The sequence below is a fragment of the Pelophylax lessonae genome (genome assembly GCF_965119305.1).
Source record: "Pelophylax lessonae genome assembly, chromosome: 4".
NCBI classification, from domain to species: Eukaryota; Metazoa; Chordata; class Amphibia; order Anura; family Ranidae; genus Pelophylax; species Pelophylax lessonae.
The window spans coordinates 308,698,656-308,716,010 of NC_138771.1; the positions used below are offsets into that span (position 1 = coordinate 308,698,656).

The window sequence follows — 17,355 nt, forward strand, 5'->3', positions numbered from 1 at the left end:
TTATTTAAAACTGCTGTGACCTAGAAATAGGTGTAAACTGCTGGAAACCGATTCTGAAAAACTACTGTTAGTGCAAATAAGGGAAAATTCACACAATATGCAACTGTATAAAGCAGTCCTTGAGCTTCAGTCAAGTGACTATGCATAGGCTGAGATGATGTCATCAGTCTGCCGCAGACAGGAACAAGCATTCCCTATCCTATCCTATATGTCAGGGATCCTCAAACTACGGCCCTCCAGCTGTTGCGGAACTACACATCCCATGAGGCATTGTAAAACTTTGACATGACTAGGCATGATGGGAATTGTAGTTCCTGAACAACTGGAGGGCCATAGTTTGAAGACCCCTGCTATATGTCCTATCCACCAGAGATGTGAATGTAGCATTATATGTTTGTAGCAATTCACAAGTTGAGAAGTTGCAGTAGGGCATCAATCTGTGTCAAACATATGTAAACAGTGCCAATAACTGCACAGGCACCAGGAGTTTCATCTCTCAGCATTTATGTTCAGAAATTGTCCAATCTGGTGTTTTCTGGTTGTATACGTTTTCTTTAAATTTTTCTTCCGGCCCAGCCCTTGGCACCATACCCATGTCACATCCCCCAGGAGGTGGCAGGACCAGGGACACAGAGTGGCCAAAGGGTGGGTCCAGGGCACTATTTGAGTTGGCTTGCCTGAACCTAGAAGAGAGCCAGCTCCCATCAGTTAGGAGGAACAAGATGGCATCACAGGACCTAGGCTATATCACCAGCAGATGGAGGCTGGAGAACGCTGTATCCACCGGGTAGAGCTGCACGATTAATAGTTAAAAAGTTGTAATCTTGATTAACCCCCCAAACGATCTTAATCCAGCATTTCCACAATTCATGTAATAAGAGCAGAGCAGTTCCCTGCCCACAGCTGTCAAAAAAAAAAAAAAGCAGGCAATGTTTATCAGGGCTGAAAGAGATAAACATTGTACCTTTCAGTTCATTTACAGATCAAAGGGATGAACTTGGTCTGTAAATGAGGTCACTTAAAGACTAAGCCTTTGTCTGACACTTGTTGCTTACAAGTTAAAATCAGTACTTTTGCTAGAAAATTATGTAGAACCCCTAAACATATATATATATATATATATATATATATATATATATATATATATATATATATATATATATATATATATAATGTTTAGGAGTTCTACATAATTTTCTAGCAAAAGTACTGATTTTAACTTGTAAGCAACAAGTGTCAGACAAAGGCATATATATATATATATATATATATATATATATATATATATATATATATATATATATATATATATATATATATATATATATATATATATATATATATATATATATATATTAGAGACCCTAGAGAATAAAATTGCATTGTTGCAATATTTTATGTCACACAGTATTTGTGCAGTGGTCTTTCAAATGCAATTTTTTTTATAAAAAAAAAATACACTTCAAAAAAAAAAAAAAAAAAAAAAAAACGAAAACAGTAAAGTTAAGCCCATTTTTTTGTATAATGTGAAAAATGATGTTACGCCGAGAATCGTGATTTTTATTCTAAGCAAAAAATTGTGTTTGTCATTTTATTCAGAATTGTGCAGCTCTACCACTGGGTAAGGAGTATGTGTTTTGATGAGAACTCAACAATACAGGTATGGGAGGGACAAAAAAAAAAAAAACGAAAAAAAGGGTGAGTGAAGTTCCTCTTTAACATGAAAAAATATATCTGATACTAGGTCCATTAAAAAAAAAAAAAAAAAAGTACAGGGTGAACTGAAATGACCAAGGAACAGATGTTAGAGCAGTTTTGCGAATGGAAAGAAAGCACCACTATAGTTATTAACATGTATTTCCATTCATCCATCTTTTAATTGCTGCTATATTTTCCAGTTACAGCTCCCCAGTATCCTGGTGTTACACTTTCTGGATCATATCCAACAGTCTGATGCTGCTACATAAACATCTCTGTCTGAACAAGACGCTTACAAAGCTGTCCAAAATATTCTGCAACTGCAAGAATCGAGGCTATATCGGAACGTTATAATTTGTTTGTGCATATGGGATTAAACTGTCAGCTACATGAATTTCTGACCACTCAGCGCTATCCAAACCCCACAATCAAGCTTTGTTTTTCTGAGACGCCTGCAAACACATTGCTGGTTCAGGTCTACTTATGTGGTAAATTGATGATTATGTACATGGGAGGACTTGTACACACGGAGAAGTGAAGGAAGGATTATGGCACTTCAGAACTGTCCTCTGTGCAATCAGCTGAAAGAGGTTTACTACTGTTTAATGAATGGAGAATGAGGTAGTTGGCGTGTGACAATCTTCCTTTTCCACTTCAGTGAATAGTAAATCAAGCATTCTCCCAGGTCATGAACACATAGGATAAACGTCACTCAGGACATATACAGAAAACCGATCTTGTGTGTGTTAGCTAAGTGCAAAAATCATTTTAATCATAGGAAAATTGTAGACTTTCTAGATCAGATTTCGCTTTTTAAATGGCATAATTTCTAACACCCATTGGGGTTAAATGAGAACTCCATTCAAGATTAAAATCACCAATGAAATCAGGTCTAAAGGTCTGTGTCGGACGTTGCAATAATAAAAATTGTAGCAACTAGGTGTAATCTGCAATCTTGGCATGTGCGTCTGAGATTGCAATCCAATATTAGGCCCTAGTGCAATGGCTAATTGTGTCCACAACATACAAAAACAGAAATGTGTCACAAGCAGGCTTGTCTTTCTGTTATGGGCCAAAATCATTTTGAACCAATAGCTTTTTTTGCGACACAAAAATGAAAGAGACATGGATAGCTAGTCACGTTAAGCTTTTTGCTGTCCACTGTGTTTTCCTAGTGGTCTCTTTTAATAAAAATTATAAATGACTCCTAAATACAACCCATACCAATACCTAAAGTGTTACTAGACCCAGGACCCTGCATTCTCTACATCTGGTCTCCCACACTAGAACATGGAAATTATTTTAGTAACTATAAACTGCTGAATACCTTTTCTCATCAGCAGTATATAGCAGTCTTGTGACTTCTATTGGTGCTTTTCCACTGCATGGTACGGCTCGGTTTGGCGCTTTTCCACTACATGGTACGTGTTAGAACTGTTCGGTACGGTTTGGTACAGCAGCGCTTTTCCACTACATGGTACGGCTCGCTTAAACAGTACCACCTTGGTTGGGGTTCCAAGAAAGCCGTACCTATACCATACCCCACAATCCTTTGCATGCAGCCTTGATTGTTTGTCACTACTAGCCACTGATTGGTCAGAGAACCGTTGTAATTCCACCACTTACTACTTTAGTGGAAAAGCCAACCGAGCCGAGTAGAGCCTATACAGTGCTGAAACGTGCCGCCTCGTACCACGCAGTGGAAAAGCAAACATAGCCGAGCTGGGCCAAGCAGTGCCAAGTGGAACTGAGCCGGTACTTGCAGTGGAAAAGTGCCATATCTGTGTCCAGGGAGTACTGGTTAAAGCTTGTAGGAGGAGTTTTCATTCTCCTCTGACTGTCCTATGAGGCTGCATAACCCCTGACCCTTTGTTTTGATAGTGCTGATTGGCCCTGTGCCAATCACATGCACCCTCCCAAAAAAAAAAAAAATAGTGCAGAGTGCCTCCAAGGATTCAAGGGCAGGATCAAACAGCCTTTTTACACAATGCAGAGGACTAACCCCTTAGGCTCCACAGTGAGTATAACAAGCATGATTTACTGCATATACAGACTGATTTTACTGTTGTTGGTTTAATAACACTTGGGCCTCTTGCACAGAGGGCTTTTTCCTGGTGTTGGTACTGGCTTTGCAGCTCGTTTTTTCTAATGCCCTGTGTGCATGAGGACTAAAGGATAATGCTATGTTAAAATACTCTTTATTTAGAGGACATCAAGTCATTTGTAAGCCTGGATTCACACTATTGCAAACACCGACATCACATGTGATTTACACCGCATTGCTGTGCAGATCACATGCGATGTCTGTGCAATGCGATTTCCGCAATACAGTTTGTATGGCTGAACTCCTTTTGCAGTCGCATGGAAATGCTGCAAGAACCTTTTGTTTCCTGCACTGGAATTGGATTGCATGGGTGTGTCCGAAATCACAGTTTGCACTCTGCGAATCTGTGGGTGTCACTAACTTTCTATTGACACCTGCAACAGTTTGCAGAAGGGCAGTGTGAACTGCCTGCAAAGGAGATGCGATGGGGGGGAACATGCACTGGAATCGCGCTGGTTCCCGCATCGCAATGTGAACCCAGGCTAAACATAATCTCTTATGTCTACCTTTTCGTTCAGAGCTGTCACCTGCTCAGGCCAGTGTAAACATTGCTTTATTTACATTCAGCTTGGCCGCAGCAAACAAGGAGAAAGCAAGGAAGCCATCTGCTTGCCATAACGTCTTGATTCACTATCTGCACTTGCAGGAGCCATAATGATGGATTCTATGTTGCAATATACTCTAAATAATCAGCGGAGATCCCAAACTGCTAAAGGAAAGTATCCTCTGCATGTGTAAAGTTACAGAGCAGTAGACTGACATCTGTAGACCAGGACCAAGAAGGCTGCAGTTATCCTTCTAGGTGTTTTTGGCTTTTTAAACCTTCATGTCTGGAGTCATAAGGGGATGAACTGCGCTTGGATAAACCTGTACTGAGGCAAACAGTTTTAGAAGTACAGTTAGCTTTTTTGCTTGATGTTTTCTGCAGTTAAAGAGTTAATGGGTGACTCCAGTGACAAACAATGTGCAATATGCCTGTCACTTTGCTTAGGTGTGTCTGTAGTAACTCACAACTCATCCTAGCTTAGTGCAGCCCCAATAATTGCACCTCCTAACAAACACTGGCTGCATGTAGGACAGAGAATCCAATATGCACATTGGGAATCGTTCTTTCATTTTCAGTGATGCCTGTGTTTTATGTTACAGCTGTGGCTTCTAGCTCTGTAATAGGCTTCTAAGGCAAAGCCATAAGCTCCTCTTAGATAAGTGGTTCTCTTCAGGTCACAGACAATCAATATAACGATCAACACAAAAAACTGATTCCTTTGTCAGCTAACTAGTAATCTCAATAGCAGGAAGCAGTTCATAGAGACCATAAAAATGTGTTCCAACAAATCCAATGCTAATAAATTGTCACACTGTTGTGATACACAATATGTTTTATGAGATTTTATTAAGACCTAATATACTTATATAGTAGTGTAGCAGATTTTCCAGGCATTGGGCCTGATGTGAGTCTGCCATGGTCACCGGTAACACCTTTAGCCCATTTAACCACTTTACCACCGGAGGATTTTGCGGTCTTACTTCCAGGCCACTTTTTGCGATTCGGCGCTGTGCGACTTTAACTGACAATTGCGCGGTCGTGCGACGCCGTACCCAAACGAAATTTATGTCCTTTTTTCCCCCAACAGAGCTTTCTTTTGGTGGTATTTGATCACCTGTGCGATTTTTACTTTTTGCGCTATAAACAAAAAAAAGAGCGTTTATTTTGAAAAAATAACAATATTTTTAACATTTTTTTTTATATGAAATCCCCCCCCCCCCCAAAAAATGTAAAAATCATTTTTTTTTTTAATTTTTGGCCAATTTGTTTTGTAACGTGTGTGGGGGGGGGGGGAGGTGACTGAGTGACACAAGGGCAGATCGCATGTTCTGAACACTGCAATCTGTCACTCCTTGTCACTGAGGAGATCCGCCCGCTCTGTTTACACAAGCGGGCGGATCTCCAAATTAGATTCCCCGACGATCGGGGGAAGAGCAGCGGCGATCGCCGCCGCTCCTCCCCTGGCCCGACTCCCGCCTACAGGGGGAGGAGTCCAGCGACGTAGGTCTACGTCGCTGGACGATAACGAACCACTTTGCCGCAGTACAGTCAATGTGACTGGTCGGCAAGTGGTTAAGCTGAATACCCAAGTGTGAGATTTGAGTCAAAGACCAGTCCGGCATCCTTGGTTTGCTTTGTTTATTTTATATTGGGGATGGGAGAAGGGAATGAGTGGGATACTCCTCTGGCTCAACTAGGTACAAATGGGACACTTTGAAGAAAAAATACCTTTCAGAGCTGTCTTGACGCCGGCTGGATGCCGACCAACGCTTGCTGGCGCTTGAAAAACACTGACTTGCCGTACAGTACTTGAACTTGACTTCTGACACTCCGGGTAGCTCAAAAGTCCCGAACATTGCTCCCTCCAGTCCTTCCTGACTGAGGTAGCTTCTGTATACTGCTTCTGTAACTTTCAACACTGTACACTGCACGCTGTACACTTGTAACACTTCAGGGCCCAACCACTGACGCCCCCTCTGTACTTCAGGGTCCTCTCACTAGACACCCCATCTACACTTCAGGGTCCTCTCACTAGGCACCCCCTTTACACTTGCTCCTGCACCGGCTAGCTAGTCCCTGGATCCCTCGGACCTTCACCAAAGTGGTCCCATCTCTCTAGGCAGACCCCCCAGGGGAAGTTTGCAGTACTCACGAACTGGGAATGCTTTCCTGAAACTTGACCCCTCTCTGCTCCGCTGGTCCTCGGCACACTGGATCCTCTCTGCAGCTCAGCCCTTTGTCCCCTCAGGCAAGCCACCTGGGACACCCAATTCCTCTGACAGGAGGCGAGACAGCCGTACTCTCCCTCCTGGGACTCTGCTTCCCGCCAGACCTTGCGTCATGTGCTCCCCTCAAACTTATGCCTGCTCCCAGAATGCTGTGCGGCAAAATCTGCCTTTCTGGGGTAGATACAGGCCTGGGTGTGCCACTGGCTGGGTTTCCTCCACCGCCCAATGAGAACCCTCTCATGGAGCACAGTGGGGAGACTCCCCAATCTCAACAGCCACACCTGGGAGACATGACAGCCCAGATGAAAATCATGGCCCTGCTGATAAGCAGACAAGGCCCACTATACTTTACCTAGCACCTACCTTGTAGGGTGCTACAGTAGGAAATCAAATTAGATGAGAGAAAGCTGCACTTGCATTTAAAAACTCCCAGTCTATAACATTCTACTGATTTCTGCCAAAAGTGTCACATATACCATTCATTTATTACAGGTACTTCTAGAGTACTGTTAATTTACACAGGGCTTCACACACACATATACATATATATATATATATATATATATTACATTGACATCAGTGCCTGCCCTCAGGGAGCTTACAATCTATTGTTCCTAACTCACATTCATATATACACATACTAGGGCCAATGTAGACAGAAGACAATTAACCTTCCATCATGTCTTTGAAATGTGTGAGGAAACCAAAGTATTCGGAGGAAACCCACACAAGCACAAGGAGAAAGTGGTTGGGATTCGAACCGGCAACCCTAGTGCTAGAGATTTAGAGATCTGTAGATGGCTCATGTTCCTGGTTGTAAGAACCCCAGCTACTCAGAATAGAAGTTTCTACTCCATACAAGATCTCAGATTGTGTTTGCAGACCCTATAATTCAGCAATTCTCAATCAGGGTTCCTCCAGAGATTCCTCCTAGGGGTTTCTTGAACTGTGGCTGATTGACCTCCCATTTGATGTTACCTGCCTAGTTCTTAGGCCAATGCCACTTAAAATAAGCAGTGTCATGGCACCAATGATCTTTTCAGCAGTTTGTAGAGGGACAATCTTCCCAATGACCACCAATATAAGGTGCATTTTTCACAATAAGCCAAAAAGAATGTTTAGTAAGCATTCTCCTAGACCCTAAAATAATTTCAAGGGTTCATTTGGGGTAGAAAGGTTGAGAAAGACTGCTAAAATCAGTACCCACCATCACAGTGTCATTGGAGTGCCATGGCAGTCATTTCGATTTACTAAAGCTGGGGAGTACAAAATCAGGTTAACTTCTGCATAGAAACCAATCATCTTTTAACCTCAACTAAGCTTCGGCAATAAAAGCTGGAAGCTGATTGGTTTCCAAGCAGAAGTGAGCCTGATTTTGCACTCTCCAGCTTTAGTAAATAAATCCTATTGCGTCCCGTTAACCTATATCACTGTGCCTGCTCCTTGTCTTCTTTCATGGTCCCCATTGCATATGCTAACCTGTTACCAAAGGTCACCCAAAAAGGAATTGTATCAGTAATGTGCATTCCAAAAAAAATGTGTATAATGAAAAAAAACAAAAACAAAAAAACTAGGTTGTAGGAAGTATACAGATTTTTAGCACTGTATCAAGTAACTATTCCCAGTGTCACCTTTTAGAGAAGGCTTCTGACAGGACATACACAAAACTGCACCTTTGTTTATTAATGCTGTAGGCCAGCCAGCTACCGGGTGAACGGTGCTGTAGTCAGAAAGCTGGATGGAAGACTGCCTTGTGGCCTGTTTGCACGTTTGGAGACATTCCCCTCCGCATACCTTCTAGCATTTGGTGCTGCTAGTAGATATGTTTGTCTAGGATGTTGAAGAAGACTCAACAATTTTTTAAAGGTCACAAAGAAATATGATGAGGTTTGGGGAATGCCAAGGTCTTCTGTGAACTGATACAACTATGACGTAGAGGACCTTTATGTCAACAACAACAGGTCCCCAAAAGCAGCACTTGACAACTGTCCAGTATTAATAATTTCAACACATACACTAATTCAGTATACAGAGAGTTTATGAAACAAGCAATCCCAAGAACCTCAAATGACAAAGCTTGTTGTATATTGCTGAATAAACAATCATGTGGTACAAAGAAACCCACAACCAAAATCAGAGCTCATGGCCTATCTATAGAACCATACCTTAAATGTTTACATACGACTGTCACACACACAGGTCTATAAATGATTGCAATCTTTCAGAACAAACTGGAAAGATTAATCATGTACGAGTAGATAATTCCTTAAGCGGACCTCATGTGGTTGTGTATAAACAGCAAGGTCCAATAACAACAATATAAAGGCCCTCTGGGCATCCAAGTTTAAAGATACTGAGTGTACGCCATTCTAATGCAGTAGCAAACATAAAACATTAACTGTTTCTAGAAATCTGGCAGACATAAAATCTGCTAGAACATCATGGTTTCCACAATGATATGCCAAACTCTTGCCCTGATCCACTACCAGACTATACAGGTCCACTGTTTTGATGGCCTCAAAATACATATATGGTCCACTATGACAAGGTCTCATAAGTTTAAAGCGGAAGTAAACTCCGCTGTTTTTAATTTTTTCAAGACCCCCGCCCCCCGGTGGGTTATGTCATATTGTACTACTATACACAGCATATTAGTGCATTATGGCAGACTCACCTGTCATATGGTGTTCTCCAGTGCAGCGCTGGGAAAGATCCGGCGGGCCCCCGGCACTTCTATTTTTGCCCAGTCTTCCTTCCGGGTCCCATGCCTTGTACCACTTGATAGGCCAGGCCCTGATGATGCCACTCCCGCACATGCGCACGGGTGTCACATCACTGCGGAATGGATCGGGGGACGATCGGGTCCATAAATATTCGCTGAGCTGCGCATGCGCGGCTCAGTGAACATGACAGCTGACAGGCAAAAGAATGCATTTATGCATTTATTAAGAGACCAATAATATCTCTTCTGTCATAAATACCATGCCTGTCAGCCATTTGAAAAAAAAAAAAACAACAAATTTACTTCCTCTTTATCGGTCTCATGGCCTTCTTATCTAAGGCAGGACTTAGATTATGCAATTTTCTTTCCTTCCACCACAGGTTGCTCGATTCCCCCATCAACATGATCAGTGTTGATGGGGGAATCCCTCCCACAGTGCTAATGTGTTCTGCCAGTAGCAAGCCTTCCCTGCCAGCAGAAAACAACGATTAGTGATGCCAGCATAATCGTTCAGGGAAACAAATGGCTGGCTGGCTGAACACAAGTCAATCGTTAGACTTGTGTACAACCATGATGCTCATACATGGACAGGAATAGCATTTTTGCTTGCACATAATGGGATGAATTCAGCAGAGCTTCCCATCATTTACTAAACTCTGTGGCAAATTCCCATGCAAAGGGAACAGTCTATTCGCCTTTAGTAAATCAACCCCATTGTGTCCCCTATCCATGCTAACCAGTGCAGGTGGACGAATCTACCCTGCTGGCTACTGTATACTGACAGCAAGCACCCACAGCTGTCAGAATACCTGAACAATGCCTGAACATCTGACTGGATACAGGCACTGCTGGGCTTCTACCTGGCTCCTTTGCCAAAATCCAATTGAACAATTCACTTCTGTTGAGCCGGGGTGGTGCTGATATAGGCACCCAGGGCTCTGATTTCCTGCAGAATCAGCTAAAACTTGAGCTGTGAACGGTAGCCTAAAGGCCCGTTCACATCAATGCGTTGTGCATGCTCCATGCATTGCCATACTATTCATTTTAAATTTGTCCTAACACACTACAGATAAGCATGATGCATTGTGGCAAAAGTTTTGCGACGTGTCCAGTTTCTCTGAACATTTTTGGTTATCAGAAGCCTTATGATCTCAAAGACCTGCCAAAGGTAATGCATAGTATATTGTGCGTTAATGTGCATGTGTTAAATATGTACTGCATGATTCCAAGGAAAAAAAGGAAAGTCTAAGGGGAAGGTATATATATTTTTTTTTTTCAATGAATAATATAATAATACTGATAGTACTACTACTCATAATAAAAATAAAAAATATTTGTATACATATATATAAAAAAAATCGAATTTATTTTCAGTTGATAATAATACTGATACCTCTACTAACACATTTTTTTCAACAACATATCTTCCAGCAGCAAGCAACAATAGACCTCTCCCTTACAAGTAGCACCCTCCCAGCAACAAAATGACCCCTCAGCAACATAAGACGCCCCCTAGCATCAATAGATACCCACCAGTCAGTTATAATAGATCCCCCAGCAGCCAGCATCATAGACTCTCTAGCACCCCTTGCCATTACATACATTCCGTGCTGGAACTGCATTCCAGGTAAAATAAAGCTATATATATATATATATATATATATATATATATATATATATATATATATATATATATATACACACACTAAGTGCCGGTTCACACTACCGCGGCACGACTTCGGGGGCGACCTGTGAAGTCGTGTGCTCCGCGACTTCGGCACCACTTGCACGGACTTCATATAATGAATGTCAATGCAAGTCGCTCCAATGTCGCCCCGAAGTAGTACAGGAAGTACTTTCTAAGTCGGAGTGACTTGAGTCGCTCCTATTAGAACGGTTCCCGTAGCACTGCATGGACCGCGACTTGTCAGGCTGACCAGTCGCCTGACAAGTCGCGGTAGGGTGAATGGGCACTAGTTCTGAACATTCTATTGCGTATCTGTGAATATCTTGGGAAAATTAGATGATGCTGTATTATATGTACTATTGTTAATACAGCTTGGAGCGGTGATTTGATTTCGGTTTGAATGTTTGTTTGTTTTTTTATGGGTTGCTGTTGTTTATTTTATTTTGTTATTGTTATTTTTATATTATGTTATATTATTTGATATATATCCTGAGGAAGACAAGCTTGTGCCTTGTTGAAACGTCAAAATAAAACCATTATTGTGCGTTCACCTGTCAAGACCCGTGAGTGCAGCTCTCTTTTTTGGTATATACAGCGTCTCACAAAAGTGAGTACACCCCTCACATTTTTGTAAATATTTTATTGTATCTTTTCATGTGACAACACTGAAGAAATTCCACTTTGCTACAATGTAAAGTAGTGAGTGTACAGCTTATATAAAAGTGCAAATTTGCTGTCCCCTCAAAATAACTCAGCACACAGCCATTAATGTCTAAACCTCTGGCATTAAAATTAAGTACACCCCTAAATGAAAATGTCCACATTGGGGCCAAAGTGTGAATATTTTGTGTGATAACCATTATTTTCCAGCACTGCCTTAACACTCTTGGGCATGGAGTTCACCAGAGCTTCACAGGTTGCCACTGGAGTCCTCTTTCACTCCTCCATGACGACATCACGTAGATGGTGGATGTTAGAGACCTTGCGCTCCTCCACCTTCCGTTTGAGGATGCCCCACAGATGCTCAATAGGGTTTAGGTCTGGGGACATGCTTGGCCAGTCCATCACCTTCATCCTCAGCTTCTTTAGCAAGGCAGTGGTAGTCTTGGAGGTGTGTTTGGGGTCTTTCTCATGTTGGAATACACAGTCTCTAAAGAGAGGGGATCATGCTCTGCTTCAGCATGTCACAGTACATGTTGGCATTCATGGTCCCCCAATGAACTGTGGCTCCCAAGTCCCGGCAGCACTCATGCCGCCCCAGACCATGACATTCCCACCACCATGCTTGACTGTAGGTAAGACACACGTATCTTTGTACTCCTCACCTGATTGTCACCACACACGCTTGACACCATCTTAACCAAATAAGTTTATCTTGGTCTCATCAGACCACAGGACATGGTTCCAGTAATCCATGTCCTTAGTCTGCTTCTCTTCAGCAAACTGTTTGCAGGTTTTCTTGTGTATAATCTTTAGAAGAGGCTTCCTTCTGGGACGACAGCTATGCAGACCAATTTGATGCAGTGTGCGGCGTGTGTTTAAAAATGTAACACACCTGCTCCCCATTCATACCTGAGACCTTGTAACACTAACGAGTCACATGACATCGGCGAGGGAAAATGGCTAATTGGGCCCAATTTGGACATTTTCACTTAGGGGTGTACTCACTTTTGTTGCCAGCGGTTTAGACATTAATGGCTGTGTGCTGAGTTAATTTGAGAGGACAGCAAATTTACACTGTTATACAAATTGTACACTCACTACTTTTCATTGTAGCAAAGTGTCATTTCTTCAGTGTTGTCACATGAAAGGATATAATAAAATATTTACATACATTTGAGGGGTGTACTCACTTTGTTGAGATACTGTATATGTAATATAAATATATAAATAGTACAAAAGAGAGAGAGAGGCACCCATGGGTCTTGAAAGGGCAACGTACAATGAAGGTTTTAAAACCTCCACTGTGCGTTCACCTTTCAAGACCTATTAGTGCATACATACACGTACCTGTGCAGTGATGTAGATACTGGGGCTCCCTATACATACATACACACATATACCTGTGCAGTGATGTAGATATCGGGGCTCCCCCTACATACATACATATACCTGTGCAGTGATGTAGATACTGGGGCTCCCCCTACATACATACATACATATACCTGTGCAGTGATGTAGATATTGGGGCTCCCCCTACATACATACATATACCTGTGCAGTGATGTAGATACTGGGGCTCCCCCTACATACATACATACATATACCTGTGCAGTGATGTAGATATTGGGGCTCCCCCTACATACATACACATACCTGTGCAGTGATGTAGATACTGGGGCTCCCCATACATACATACATACATACATATACCTGTGCAGTGATGTAGATATTGGGGCTCCCCCTACATACATATACCTGTGCAGTGATGTAGATATTGGGGCTCCCCCTACATACATACATACATATACCTGTGCAGTGATGTAGATATTGGGGTTCCCCCTACATACATACATATACCTGTGCAGTGATGTAGATATTGGGGCTCCCCCTACATACATACACATACCTGTGCAGTGATGTAGATATTGGGACTCCCCATACATACATATACCTGTGCAGTGATGTAGATATTGGGGCTCCCCCTACATACATACATATACCTGTGCAGTGATATAGATATTGGGGCTCCACCTACATACATACACATACCTGTGCAGTGATGTAGATATTGGGGCTCCCCCTACATACATACATACCTGTGCAGTGATGTAGATATTGGGGCTCCCCCTACATACATACACATACCTGTGCAGTGATGTAGATATTGGGGCTCCCCCTACATACATACACATACCTGTGCAGTGATGTAGATACTGGGGCTCCCCCTACATACATACACATACCTGTGCAGTGATGTAGATATTGGGGCTCCCCCTACATACATACACATACCTGTGCAGTGATGTAGATACTGGGGCTCCCCCTACATACATACACATACCTGTGCAGTGATGTAGATACTGGGGCTCCCCCTACATACATACATATACCTGTGCAGTGATGTAGATATCGGGGCTCCCATACATACATACATACACATACCTGTGCAGTGATGTAGATACTGAGGCCCCCCCTACATACATACATACATATACCTGTGGAGTGATGTGAATATTGGGGCTCCCCATACATACATACATACATATACCTGTGCAGTGATGAGAATACTGGGGCTCCCCTACATACATATACCTGTGCAGTGATGTAGATATTGGGGCTCCCTATACATACACATACCTGTGCAGTGATGTAGATATTGGGGCTCCCTATACATACATACATGCCTGTACAGTGATGTAGATATTGGGGCTCCCCATACATACATGCATACATACACATACCTGTGCAGTGATGAGAATACTGGGGCTCCCCATACATACATATACCTGTGCAGTGATGAGAATACTGGGGCTCCCCATACATACACATACCTGTGCAGTGATGTAGATATTGGGGCTCCCCCTACATACATACACATACCTGTGCAGTGATGTAGATATTGGGGCTCCCTATACATACATATACCTGTGCAGTGATGTAGATATTGGGGCTCCCCCTACATACATACATACATACATATACCTGTGCAGTGATGTAGATATTGGGGCTCCCCCTACATACATACATACATATACCTGTGCAGTGATGTAGATATTGGGGCTCCCCCTACATACATACATACATACATATACCTGTGCAGTGATGTAGATATTGGGGCTCCCCCTACATACATACATACATACATATACCTGTGCAGTGATGTAGATATTGGGGCTCCCCCTACATACATACATACATACATATACCTGTGCAGTGATGTAGATATTGGGGCTCCCCCTACATACATACATACATACATATACCTGTGCAGTGATGTAGATATTGGGGCTCCCCCTACATACATACATACATATACCTGTGCAGTGATGTAGATATTGGGGCTCCCTATACATACATATACCTGTGCAGTGATGTAGATATTGGGGCTCCCCATACATAAACACACATACCTGTGCAGTGATGTAGATATTGGGGCTCCCCATACATAAACACACATACCTGTGCAGTGATGCATTGAGCCATCCCAGCCAGTGGTGGTCCTTCCATCAGCAGCCCGGCTCCTCATACACCCTCCCCTCTAGAGACTGCTCTATGGAAGCAGCAATGGCCGGAGGTAACAATGAGAGGAGCCCACACACACAGCCTCCCATAGGTCACACTGGGAAAAGTTGTACTATCCCGGACACACAATGCACCTGCTCCAGCCCTCAGCCCCAGTCATACAGTCAGAGAGAGAGAGAGAAGTCACTCACCATCCTCCGTGTGGGCGCAGTGCTGGCAGAGTGTATGAGTGTGTGTACCGTGCGCTGACACTTCCCTCTCTCCCGGTTACACACTCCTCTCCGTTCACCAGAATGCCACTGAGAGATGGGACAGCGCTACCCAACACAGGCAAACCACGGACTGGATTCCCTCCTCACACTGGACTGCCCCGCGGACTTTCCACTCACTAATCCCAGGCGGAGTCACACACAAACTCTGGTCTGGATGACACGGAGTAGTCTACTGTTCTCCAGGCTCCTGGCTCTGATCCCAGAAGAGATAATACCGCCTTATGTAATACACGTCACAGTGACAGCTGCCTCAACCATCTCTACTCCGTTTTCATTCCTTTATCTTCTAGTCTCTTTTCAAGAGCTGGTTTATGTCAATAAAGCATTCAAATATAGAAGCAACTATGGAGATATATAAAAAAAAAGAAAAAATAGTTTGTCTTATAAAAAAAAAAAGAATACAGGACTCACACTTTATATACAAAAACATACACACTTATATCACACACTAATATCATGTAAACAATATAGAAGTAAAGTATGCATCACTACATCATTCCTGTATGCTTAACCCTGTCACTACCAGAGCAATTTTTTATTTATTTTTTTACCTTTTTTTTTTAAATATTTATCATCAGTGTCAGGGGAGGACTGGGCCAGGGGGCAGGGGGGGGGGGCAATTGCCCCTTGGGCCGCTCTGATGTCCTGTAAAAAGGCTGCACTCCTTCTGCCACAGACATGCCTAAAGGATTCCTGGTGAAGAGAAGTAAAAAGTCTCTGCCACTGACCTACTGAGTTGAAGACAAGGACAGTGCGCAGGCCTCCCCCCCCCCCTCCCCCAGCATGGATGGTGTAAACTGTGTATGAGCAGAGGCCGGTTCTATGCCCCACTGGAGACTCTCCTCCCCTGGCCAGCCCTGATTAAGCTGTCCCAGCTCCCCCCAACTGCCCCCTTCTGGCCAGGTTGGGAACCCGGTTTAAGCCGGTGAGTAGAGAGCACCTGGAGCAGGGCTTCAGCCTGGAATGGGGGTCAGGAGAAGGACGGGAAGAGTGGGAGCGGGGCCAAGTCACTGCACCATGGGCCTCTGGTTTGTACTTGCCCCCTGGGCAGAAAGTTGCCAGTCTGCCCCTGAGTGTCACCTACCAGTGCCTATCATTGCCCATCAGTGCCACCTATTAGTGCCCATCAGTGCCCATGAGTGCCACTTATCAGTGCCACCTATTAGTGCCATTCCGTGCCACCTACCAGTGCCCTTCAGTGCTACCCATCAGTGCCCATCGGTGCCACCCATCAGTGCCACTCATCAGTGCCTACCAGTGCCTCCTTATCGGTGCCCATTAGTGTCGCCTATCGGTGCCCATCAGTGTCACCTATCAGTGCCCATTAGTGCAGCCTATCAGTGCAGCCTATCAGGGCCCATCAGTGCCGCCTCATTAGCACACATCAATGAAGGTGAAAAATTACCTGTTTGCAAAATTTTATAACAAACTATAAAAACATTTTTTTTTTTTTTTTTTTTTTAATTGTCAGTCTTTTTTTGTTTGTTCAGCAAAAACCAAAAACCCCAGTAGTGATTAAATACCACCCAAAGGAAGCTCTATTTGTTTGAAAAAAATTATAAAAATGTCATTTGGGTACAGTGTTGCATGTCTCCGCAATTGTCATTCAAAGTGCGGCAGCGCTGAAAGCTGAGATTTGGCCTGGGCAGGAAGGGGTTTAAGTGCCCAGTAGGCTAGTGTTTAACCACTTTACAACCGCCCGCCGCAGTTATACTGCAGCAGGCAGCCACTCCTGCGCAAACCGCCATAGGTATACGTCGGTCGCACGCAGGCAGCTAGGGGGCGAGCTTGAGCTGGCGGCGGCGCGCTCCCGTCCCCGCTCGCCAGCGGGGAAGCTGATGGAGCGGGCCCGATTGCCGCCTGACACCTGTGATTGTTCCCCGCTGAGAGAGAACGGTCAGCTGTTGTAAAC

General features: G+C 43.4%; 1 protein-coding gene across 1 annotated transcript in view; it reads right to left on the reverse strand.

Annotated features, from left to right (window-relative positions):
• The window catches only part of N4BP3 (NEDD4 binding protein 3), an 82,278-nt gene extending 67,055 nt beyond the window's left edge, over window positions 1-15,223 (reverse strand). The window contains exon 1 of the mRNA XM_082256846.1: window positions 15,109-15,223. The gene's annotated coding sequence lies outside the window, so the exon portion shown is untranslated. The remainder of the gene's footprint in view (window positions 1-15,108) is intronic.
• Between the last annotated feature and the right edge of the window lie 2,132 nt (window positions 15,224-17,355).